Source organism: Cotesia glomerata, linkage group LG1, assembly GCF_020080835.1.
Source record: "Cotesia glomerata isolate CgM1 linkage group LG1, MPM_Cglom_v2.3, whole genome shotgun sequence".
Classification (NCBI taxonomy): Eukaryota; Metazoa; Arthropoda; class Insecta; order Hymenoptera; family Braconidae; genus Cotesia; species Cotesia glomerata.
In genome coordinates this window covers 32,358,707-32,371,267 of record NC_058158.1, presented here as the reverse complement: position 1 = coordinate 32,371,267, position 12,561 = coordinate 32,358,707, and the positions used below count along the sequence as shown (strand labels likewise).

The following is a 12,561-nucleotide window of genomic DNA, read 5'->3' as shown; positions in this document are numbered from 1 at the left end:
CTACTTAAAAATTAAAATAAAAAAATGAAACCTTAAATAATTCATTATTTATCAAATAGCATGGGCCAGTCCTGGTAGCCAGGCATGGGCCAGTCCTGGTAACCAGGCTTGGGCCAGCGTTAACATTCCAGACTTAAACCAAGACTGGGCCAACTCTGGTTTACAAGCCTTGCCCAGAGTTGTCCATAGTTGGGCCAAGCCTGGGCCCGCCATACTTTCCTACATGGGTTGTTAACGATGTAGTTGAAAGAGCGCTTCAATTAATTCAAGAATATATCAACATTTTAAGTCATGAAATAGAACAAAAACAATATTTAGTGCAAATTATTCATGAAAACAAAAATACTTATCATAATGCGACTAAAAATTGCTTAACAAATAAATGTGATTAGAGACAGAAAAAATACAAATATGCGGCTATATTATCAAGAATGTATTCAATACATCGTAACATTAACAATATTGTTAATGTTACGGTAACTATAAATCTTTTTTATCAAATTTTTGGAACATTTATAGATGAAATAAATGATTATAACACATGAAATTTTATAGCAAGACTGAAAAACGATGATAATCACTATAAACATAACTTAAACTACGAATAACTCTTGAAGGAATGATTTTGTCGAAAAATTATAAGAGAATTTTTTTGTAAAGCATTTAATTTTCTATCAGAATATGCATCGATAATAGTCGTAGTGGCATTTGTTTTAGTGGAAAAAAATTAATAACAAAAAGTTGCAAATTCCCATGTTATTTAAATGGGAAATGTAACTCGATTGGGGCAAGGTTTAATTTGGTAATAAAGAGCTTATTTACATAGGATATTTTTTTTTAGGTCAAGAACTAAAAATCCAGGGGGCGTCAACGAAAAAAAAATCAACTTGATAAATAACGGACACCCTAATATATATACACAAATATATCTCGTCTAGTATTATTTACAAAAAAGACTAAATAAAGTAAAAAAAAAAAATCCTTAAGAGGTTTACAGTTTAAGTCGTCTTTAATTATTCTATATAAACAAAATGGTCGAATCCTCGTGCCAAATTTCTCGGCATTGGTCAATGTTAGAGCTTAGATTTTGTGAACTGAATCAAGTGTTAGGAAATTCGTGACTAAATAATTATTTTATAATATGTACTTACTTCACTTTTTAAAATAATTTTCTTGGGCTAAAATTTTTTTTCTTGAACCAAAATAATTTTTCTATCAATGTATGAACTAAAAAAAATCTTGAAGAGTTCAATTAATAATTGGTAATCTCAATCTCTAATTAAATTCGAATGGTTATATTGTGTTTAATTTAATGTTTCTTATTTTCCAATTTTATCTTTATACTGTTTATCAAATTTTATTTTAACTTTCTAGGATAAAAAAAATTGATAAAAAAGTCAAATTATGTACAACAATATTCTATATTTTTTTATCATCAGCATTATCTCAAAAAATCCTTCAACCTTTCTATTATCTCGAATGTTCTTACAACTAGCGGCATTTCAAACCCAGGATTTAAATGGCAAAAGATTTATTGTCGGTGCTTGTCAGTATCTACGGTACTCACCACCCTACGATTGTAACAGACATTTTTTCATAAAAAAAATACTGAAAAAAAAAAATAAAACATCCTCGAAAAATTTATGCAGCATCAAAAATGACTTCTATTCGCTTTAATAAATTAAAAACCTTTTAAAAACTTTTGCCTAACCAGCTTTTCAACAAATATTTCACTCCCAGAAAAACAAACTTTAATGATATTATATAGAATATTAAAATATTATATTTGAATAAACTTTTGCTCTTTCAGTTGATTTACATCATGTGAAAATAACTATTTATACAATCAATTGTTTTGAATAAAGTAGAGTAACCTCAAACATGTCTAACAGTTTTTTAGCAAGGAAGCATTCATCATATTTATATTAATATCTTCCACCGCAATATTTAATAGTGAATCCTGAATTTTTTAATATTTTATAATCATAAGATTACATCAAATGGTAACACTCTGTCTATCGACTGAAATCGGCATTTGAAAGCTACAATAAAAATTTTATCTTCAATAACTGATGAATCTTTCGGAAGCTATTTTGGTCTACACTTCCCTGACTATTGCGCTTTTACTCTTGTTGGGTAACTTTATATCTCATATCCCATAAGTTATAACCATAGCTTACAATAATATATCAAAAGATAATATTCGACAATAGACAATAATTTACAGGTATCTTAAAGTGGATTATTGGATTCTGCATACCCGGAGTTAGTCAATGGGGTTTGAATGTTCTGGTGAACGGCAGTTGTGCAGAAGAGGATATTTCATCTCGGGATTCCGGTAGAAGTATAGATATATTTCGCAAATCGGATCGACCGCAAACTATTCGCATCTGTAGTAGGTAATAAATTTTTTCTTATAAATTAACTATGATAACTATTAACTATAACTGTCGACTATGAGTCATTCATATTGTTATTTATTACATTGGGGTAAAATTTTTTTTGGTAGAAAGCTGGAATTTTTCCTCAACTTGACATTTTTTTTAACCTTTCCCATTGTCGTATGTTGCAATTTGTGTAATGGTTCGATGGTGAAGATGCAGGACTGTTCTGATGAATCTCACGTAATTTTTATGCGTTTTGCTCTATTAATTTTTTTTAATTGTCTAAGTTATAACATTTGTTTCTATAAATTTGATACTGATTTCTTTGTATCAACAGTACTTTAACGCATTATCGTAATTTTTAATAATTAAGAAATTTTTAAGAAATTTTCAATAATTGTTTTCATATTCCAAAATTATTTAAATAATTTCAAACCAAATTTTTTTTTTCTTTTCAAAAAACTAAACTATCCAAATAAAATATTATTGATCTCTAAAAATATATGGACTTTCGAAATACATATGAGCTTGCGTTAGAGTACCGTCGATATCAATTTAGCTAATGCATCAATTAAAATCCTCTTTGATTTATTCAGACACGACTGATTGACGGAAATACTTCTACGAAAACAACACCCAAAAATAATTACGGAGAACTTAATCATATCTCTTCGACTCATGAATTAGAAGAAGCACAAAATATCAAGAATCAATTAATTGAGTCTCGAGAAGCTTCAAATGCCGAGAGGAAACTATCAAAAGCTAGATAACTATGTCTTATTTTTATTAAAGATTTAGACTTTACTAATAAGCGATCAAAGAGAAAATTTTTATAATAAACAAATTTATCATATGATTTTATATTTTTAATATGCGAATAATTATTTTGATTACAATTAGTCGGGCAGATTTCTAAAAGCAGCTGATCTACGTTACCGAGTAATGATAAGGTGAGTTACTACTCTATTTATCAAAGAGCCAATAGAAAACATTTAAAAATTTTAGTTGCAAAAATTAGTATAAATTTCCAAAAATTTATTTCGCAAATATTTTAATATATCAATCATAAATATTTTATAGAAATCATATTAAAAGGAATAATTTAAATATCAGTCAATAGTGCCATCAGTTGAAAGTAATGGTTTAATCATCATTAGATAAAAAAATCGTCTATATTAATTATAGTTGGATATATAAATTTAATAAAAGTTGTTAATGAATTTACTATTATACTGGATATAATTTTAGGACAGTTAGTTTTTTATTTTAAAAATTGTATCAATTTGCTAAAGTAGATAATAATTAGTAGACCAAAGTAGAGTGAAAACCAAAACTAAAAGAACAAACCCTGAATAAAAAAAAGTATTAAGACAAAGACAAAATTATTGAAAAGTATTGGATTGACTGGAAAACCAATACTTTTTTCTTTGTCTCAATACTTTTTTTTAATCAGGGAACTTGTTATTATATAGACCATGGCATTTTCGGAAATGAGCGATTTAAGACGATTTATGAACTCTCATAAAAAGTAACATTCAGAGGATTTAATTTCATTAAAAACTATTTTATTCAAATTTTTTTTAATGATAATTAATCGTGTCGAGTGAGATGAACATTAGTATAAAAAAAATGGAAATTAAAGTCTTTTGAAGCATTATAATAGAAAAAATAAAAGAAAGTGACTTTAAACTTATTAATATTCTAGTTAGGAATGACTAAAGAATTTAATTTTCCAACTCCGATGCATTAAAATGAATGAATGGCTGCAAGAGGGTCTTTTGGCCTCCAGACCTATGATTTCCGGGCTCTGGCTTTTTAGACTAGTGATAAGGTATAATTTTAAAGGGTTTCATTTATCAAACTGGTGGTTTCATTTTTCAAATTTAAACTTTCGATTTCAGTTCATAACACTTTAAATGACAATTTTAATAATTGCGACTGTTTAAATTATTAATTCTGATAATTATTATCATCCTGTGGGTGATAGTTATCGTCGATAATTATTGTCAATCATCATGGTCATAGTGTATAATCTAAAATTTACCGTACTGTAAAATAATGGTCAAAGGGTCATTAATATCCCTGGCGTAAACGGCCCGATATCCACCAAATAACAACTCTACCCTAGCGAACTCTACCATAACATTCCTACCAATAAATAGCCCTACCCAATTACAAGTCTACCCTAATTAAACACAATCAAGTAACAACACCACCAAATAATTTCACCACCTTATTACATCTTCGCTGTAGAAAAAACACTCGTGATATTAGACTCTGATAATAAGAGTGCTTTTTGCGGTGGATAAATAATGATGCTGCATAATTTGGGTGAAACTCATTTTATATACTTATACTTACGGCATAGTAGGGATGCAAATATATCATTATACGTTTATTACGACAATCATTATCACTCGTCGTTCTTGACGTAATTTTCGTAAGCAGTAAAATCATGAATTACTCTGAATTTTCAAAGTTTACTCATCGCCATCAAACGTATGACTCAATTATCTTGATTAAATAAAGTGAAATAATTATTCCGTAATAAAGAAAATTTACATAATTTGCAGTACCGAAATTTCATAAAAATTTTATTCTGGTTACCATTATTTATTCTGGTTACCATTATTCGTAAATAATTTCAAATTTTTTAATTAGTTCAATTACTTTATATGTTGGTTTTGTTTAATTGTAGTTCTCATTAGTAAACCTTAGCTTCATGTGATCCGCTCAAGCAATAGTCTTAATAATAGTAAAACAACACATACTTCATATTTACTTTGTACAGAGACATTCTGTGTATTTATTTAATAAATTTCATTGTGCAAAAATTGCTTTGAAAAAAAAAAAATTAAGAAAATCGATCTATGAGAAATCCAAAAACTGAAACATTTCAAAATTTTCTTCCTAAATTATAAAATAAAATTTTACACATAGTAAAATTATTTAATTAGTTTTAAATAAAAAAGTAATAAAAATATTTGAACTGTTTTTTTGACAATTCTATAACACTACCTGAAAATTACGACGTTTACTAATGGGAACGTTCATACGTATGAGATATATAAGTCACAATTATTTCCTGTGCATTCATATGCATCATGAAAATATGCAGTTTGTGTCGACGCAGAGTTTGGTAAAAGATTTTTGGATTTAAATTTAATCCTAGATACAACAAAACCATATAACATTTTCATACTTATAATAATTAATATAATAATAATAATCATGATCATTACTATTGATAAAATGCATACCACTGAGTGAATACGCAAAATTCAATTTCTGAATAGAACGCCCGCGGAATTGAAGCTGCTTTCTGCAGAAACATTACGGGGTGATTCTTTGAACATGTGTTACTAAAACTATTTGAGTTAGTATGTACGAATAATTATAATACACCAGTGTGAATTGGTACACTCGGTTGACGCTTCGTAAACTTCACACTTGTGTATTAAAATTATTCGTACATATATTATATTAGTTTCTATGCTATTTCGTTTTATTAGATAAACGATTTTTGGAAATTGTAAGAGTAAGTACCCAAAGCTCATTCTTTATTTTATGAATTGAAACATTCAGTATACACTGATTAAAATTCTACTTAAGTACTCAATTTTGAGTCCGGTTTTTCATTGAATTTTTACAATATTAATTCTAATCTTTTGAAAAAGAGTGATTATATAATTGATTAATATTGATTGAAAATATATTAATTAATTGATGCTTGTTAGTCGCAGTGGATATAATTAACTATTATTAATTCGAAAGCTTTCAAAATAATAAATTGAATTAATTGATTAAAAATTATAATTGATAATTATCAATGATATTAATGAAATATATTTGGATTTTCTGTGTTAATATAATTAAAGTTTCAAGGAACAATATCAGATATTAACGTCATTTTAACACGCTTTTTAATTAAAAGATACATTAAATTTCAATTAAGCTTAATTACGTGCATTATAAATGTTATTATTATTTTGACGATTAAAAAAAAGCAGGAATTAAAAGTGAAGAGCTGGACAATTGAATAAACATCTGGTATCGTATGACTCTGAGCATTCTTTAGCATCTACAATCCACAATAGCTTAATGCGGAACAAAAGAGAATGCACACAATAAATGCACGTATGAGACTTACAATAAACAACATCCATGTATTGTGTATACTCTTGTTCAGCATGCACGTGTGAATATGGACACCATACACACCACAGTGTATATTAAGAATGTGTGTAGCATATACACAACATATAACAGCTCTAAATACTAAACAGTCCACTAATACTGGTGCCGCAGCAGTAGAGTCGTATCGCGGATATATATAATAGGACTATGCGACTAAAAACTGCGTTTTTACATCCACATTTGCATACGCTTCGTTATATTAGCTGTAGGATTCGTTATAGCATGCAATAATCTCGAGCACATGACAACTACTTTCATTCAATACACCGCCCAAAAATAAACCGACTCGTAAATTCAAAAAATAAATAATCTATTAAAATTTTCGGGTGTGGACAAAAAATCCGATGATAGTTAAATTTTTTACATAAATTCGCTGAATAGAACTTGGCTAATTTATGGCCTTCAACCCGTTTATTTACAATCGGTTTTTTATTATTTTTAGCAGTAAAAAATTGAGTTTTATTTTTATTTACAGAAATATTTTTTATTGAAATGAATTACTGCTACTCTTCTGATCAATTTTTTTAATTTATTACTGTTATTATTATTATTATTTATTTTTTAATATAGTAAGCTACGATTTAAAAAAACAGTTTTTTTAAAAATACAAATAACTGTTCTAATTAATTTTTTTATTTAGATTTAGATTTAGATTTTGTTTAGTTTATGCCAAGGCACAGACCAAATAGCAATTTCAAATACAGATTGATTACATACAATTTAATATATGAGGTTATAAACATGAGTACATAATATGTTCATATAGAAATAGATTAGCTGAAATACACGGGTAATTATTTTTAAAAACTTAAGATGTAAAAACTGTCATTTCAAGATAATATAAAAACCCGCGCAAATGACAGTGACTCAGATTTTGTTACGTAAGGCGTAAACGTAAATAAATAATGAGTGTAATAATTAAAAAAAAAAAAAAATTACTCATAATACCAGATGTAACAAAAAATAAAAATAAACATAAATTTAATTTTAGATCTAGAAAAATATGTTAGGCCTTGTGTTAGTTTCAAAAAACAGCAGTTAGCGATGCATTTATTTATTAGCAGCAGAATGAAAACAATAAAAAAAAAAACTATCACTTTTAAAAACTAAAAGTTTAATTTTCTCGATTTCCACTTTGTTGCAATATACAAGTAATAAGAATGAGTAATTTAAAATATAAGAAAGTTTTATAATTATCCGATATTAAATGAATTACTGAACGGATAAAAAACGAACAACACTGAATGGGAGTAATGTATTAAGAAAAAAAATAAAAGTATTATTGTAATTCAGGGTGTTTACAATGAGAAATTGAAACGCATTAATAATGTGTCCGGATAAAAACAGAAAAACGTGTAGTGCTATCTAGTCTGTTTCCCTCAAATTATCGGGGTTATATATTTTATCTCATAGTTGGCTAACGATAACCTTAATTTTGATACGATCCTAGATCTTTTCCGGTTTGTAATGTGATACTGCGGTTACCGTTATATTATACTAACTAAGTTAAGTATAAAAACTCAATATCTCTTCCAGTGATGCGTAACCTGCTGCTTTCAAGATGATAACACCATATTATTATAATTCATTAACTGTTAGAAAATTTTCTAACAGATATCCTTAGTTTTTATAATCTATAATATATCTCGGGATCTAGTACTGAAATTTGCCAATTAAGTTATTAACAATTATCATTATCATTATCATATTGGTAGAAATTTATCGCTCCTGGTAAATATCAATTATGAATTGGCAAATGCGCAAAAGAGAGTGGCTACCCAATTTCGAAACCCAGTTAGAGCCAAATTATTAAAAGTTTATTATTATTTTTAATGAAATTACTTTCGATAACATGTTTTTTATTGGACAATATTTCTTCTTAAAAGTTTAAGTTACGAATTTTTAAATAAAATTAGATAACTATAATTAAATTTGAGAATATTATCTTCTACATAAATTAAAAATAATAGAAATAAAATTAACATTTTACGCACAGAAATTTATGCTGTATGTTTTGTTATCAGTTCGTAATATCAACGCATTATAGGATAATTTGCAACACAAATTAAATCAAAATTTTACACAATAACAAAAATTGTACTGCTTTGTTATTTTTCAATTTAACAGTAAATTGTGCAATTCACCTTATAAGGTAAATAACAACAATGCTTGAACGCGATTCAATACTTTAACAAGTCCGTAAATATGTATTATTTTATTTTTCATTGCTTACGCAATGGAATACAGCAATTTATTTTTTAATGCAACTTATAAATATTATTTTAAAATTTTAGATGAAACATTTTCTAAAACTTGTTCAAAATAGAAAAAAATTTTGAAATCCAATTTTTTTTTTTTTTAAATAAAAATCATTTTCTAAAAACGTCATGCTTTTTTTATTTTAATAATCTAAAAATGCATCAGATAAATAACCAGTTGAAAACGAATCAATTATAATAGAATAAAAGATTTTCATACTCGTTAGAATACATAAACGTATACATAGTTACATTATCTCGAGTACATTTTCAATCAATGTTATTACAAGCAGCATTGAATAGAATATAAACGTGCAGACAATAACAATGGTGATGTTCTAAGCTGCAATATAAATAAAAGTAGTGAAAAAAATTGGTGGGTAAGCAAATACAAATACGAATATGAGCAAGCCCATCTATAGAGATCGGTAGGTCAGGGACCCACATTTAAACATTAAGTATACACGCGGGCCTAACCACGTGGGAGTTATATACAATCGGGGCCTGAGTATACTAAAGCCATGCCTTTATGTTCAGTTTCTCCGTGCGCTCCGTATGATCCGCATCAGTGAATGTTTTTTAACGACTCGTATTCATATAACTTTATAATAATAATACTGAATAATATATTATAAAAATCGTATCATTTGTGGATTCACAAAATTTTAATATTAAACTTTTAGTGTTTTTTTTACTGTGAACATAAACTTTTTATTTTTATAAATTTAAAAATGTGAGTAAGTTTAATTTTTAAGATAACTTAAAGTTAGTGTTAGTTTTATTTTTTTATATAAAGAAGTGATTATATTTTCATACACATAAATTTAATAAATAATTACATTTTATTTAATGCCAATGATCTCTTGCTGGTGAAACGATAGCCGACCCTGACTGATAGTTTCATTAATAACAGTTACATACTACTAGTTATTTCACAATAACTACATATTAAAAAATATCGTTTATTTTTTATTATCAAGAGTTTTTTCATTAAGATATTATTATTATTTTATAAAGAATATCGAGTTGCGTGTTGTGGATTTACTCTAATAAATAAACTTAATTTATTGTAAAAAAAAACATTTTGGAAGCTGTAAAGTTTTTTTTCGTGGAATGATTTTATTTTTTCAAATATTTAAAAATATATATTATTTAAATAAACATCAGAATGAGATATTAATTTAGTAGCAGACGTGTTGTGCGTATTTTCACAACGTCCGAAACATCTTCACAAACATTAACTCTTGACAATTCAAACACCCACACAAACCGAGCCAGTACAGCCCGATTATACTGACGATAGAGTAATAAATAACCTTTTACACAAATAGCTACAACCATTACATTGCATGTGTCTGATATATTCTGTGTATACATTACACATCCACTACACCACAAGCTCATTTCGATAGCATTTTATTTCCATGTGTGTACATTTAATATCTGTTATAATATAATAAATAAAACCTAATAAACTTGTTTTAACCGCAGAGATTTTTTTAAGAGTGAATTACGATAATAAAGCTGTAAAAATAATAATTGAATAAAATTATTTGAGTATAAATAAACAGATGATATAAGATAATGGTCAATGGATAATATGGAGTGGATGGCTGTTTAAATTTCCGTACAATTTTCCCGGATGATGACAACTGAAAAGAAGCATTAGAATGGGTATAGTAAGGATGAGGGGTGAGAAACATATGTGACGTGCGGTGGGTCCAGAGACTAAAGACCCATCAAGTAAAACCCCATGCAGCGAGGAGAGTGGAGCTCTATACTATCTGAGAAGTAAAGTAAAGTGCTGGATGGAATAAAAGCTGGAGCTGATTATTTCTATGCAGATTATTGCATATTCAGGATAAATGAAAGGAGATTCGTTCGAACAATTCGTTCTCCACATTTATTATTAGTCTAATTGCGCCTTTCACTTGTATTGTATCTGCGCTGTCTAAATTATTTTCGAGATCGGTGTACAGGTACACTGTATAATAATGTACGCTGCGGGAAAATAAATAAACAATTAACGTTTTGTTTTAATCCCAGGTAACATTTGTAAAAGGATACAATGGAATTTATTTTAAATTAAAATACAATAGAGCGGTTTTATTCGGTTTTTGGTTGGGTTTGAAATGCTCTAGAATCGAGATGAAAGTAGAGTAAGAGAGAGAAATGGTATTATATAGCTAACCGTATAACTAAATTTCTATTCCGAGTGATTCAATAAACAACCGGCCCTTTTAGATGTCTTGTCACGGCCCTGGTACTCTCGCATTCCTTAAAGATCCGTTCTCGGAAGTGAGAGCGAATATACCCAGCGTCCCTTTTTTCTAACTTGCAATATTTTTTTGACTATCGTAGACTTTGTTTTGTCAATAAATAAATAACATTTCATCCAGTGATTGTGATTGTCATTCAATTTGATGAAATGAAAAAAAAAATATTGGAGCGGTTGCGAAATAATTTGTTGATTTACATTATAATATAAATTTTAAATCATAAATAATGATAATAATAATGCATTTATCATTGGGGTGGATGAATGGAATATAAATAAGTCAGAGACAGTTAAAAAAAATGAAAATAAATTTAAATTGAAATAGTAAAATTTTTTCGCTTATTAATTCTCTGGCAATGTAATGAAACATGAAACATGCTGTATGTATAGAATCACACTATTACATTAACAGCGCCCACAGAATATATTTCCAATCATCCACGCATCTCATCTATCAACTCGAATTACAACACTTTGAAATTTTTTAATCCTATTTTTGCGTCGTTTTACTGTGCAGATATTCAATACGCACGGGAATATACACACGGTAGTCTCATTTATAATTCTATTTGCTATAAACATGGAATAATGATGCGGAAAGTATGATAATTAAATTTTGGTTTAATAATTATCGGGGTAGACTACCGATTGTTCTGTTTACTAATATTGATTGGTAATTAAAATAAACGTTCAATGTGATGCATTTAATTTATTTAATTAGTCGGTTCTATTTAATATTCGAAATAGTAATATCAATTATAAATTTTGTGGAAACTGTATTTTAGCTGACTATTTTATACATACAATTATTAATATGTTAATATAAATAAAAGTACAGAGAATTATAAAAAAAATAATATTTTTCTCTATACACAAAATTCTATTAAATAAACATGTATGCATATTTGTTATTAAATTACACACATTTTAAATTTAATTATTTTTTAAACAAGATAAAAATATAAATAATTTTTTAAATGGAAAAAAAACCAATGTCAATTTATTTGGAGAATTCGTTTTATTTCAATTGAGTAATTTAATCGCGCTGTCAATCTGTTTTTTTTTCTTTCATTATAAAAAATTAAAAGTAACATTTACAAATGGATTTTTTTTTTAAGAAACCAATGAAAATTTAAATTTCAACATAATTACAGCATTATTTATAACTTTATACAATTTCTGAAATTGATAAAAAAGAATAATTACGTTAAAAATATTAATTCAGTTTCTTCTTACAGTAATAGAAGAGACCAATGTCGTCGCTTGAAATTTCGGTCAATAAAAACTTTAAATGACTCATTTTTCCCTGTTACTCATTTGTGTACTGATTTATTGCATCGTGACAAAACCCCATAGCAAGGGGATTATTTTTTTATTTTTTTTTACTTCTCACTGAATTCTGTAAATAACTAAAGTTAATTAGCGAGATTAATTGACTACTGAC

General features: G+C 27.3%; 1 protein-coding gene across 3 annotated transcripts in view; it reads left to right on the top strand.

Moving 5' to 3' along the window:
• The window catches only part of LOC123265979, a 172,222-nt gene that overhangs the window by 117,224 nt on the left and 42,437 nt on the right, over positions 1 to 12,561 (top strand). Inside the window, exon 1 of one of the 3 annotated variants that reach the window (XM_044729995.1) lies at positions 9,371 to 9,572. The exons of the other annotated variants lie outside the window; for them this stretch is intronic. The gene's annotated coding sequence lies outside the window, so the exon portion shown is untranslated. Of the gene's footprint in view, positions 1 to 9,370; positions 9,573 to 12,561 lie in introns of those variants that run through there. 3 annotated transcript variants of the gene reach the window in all.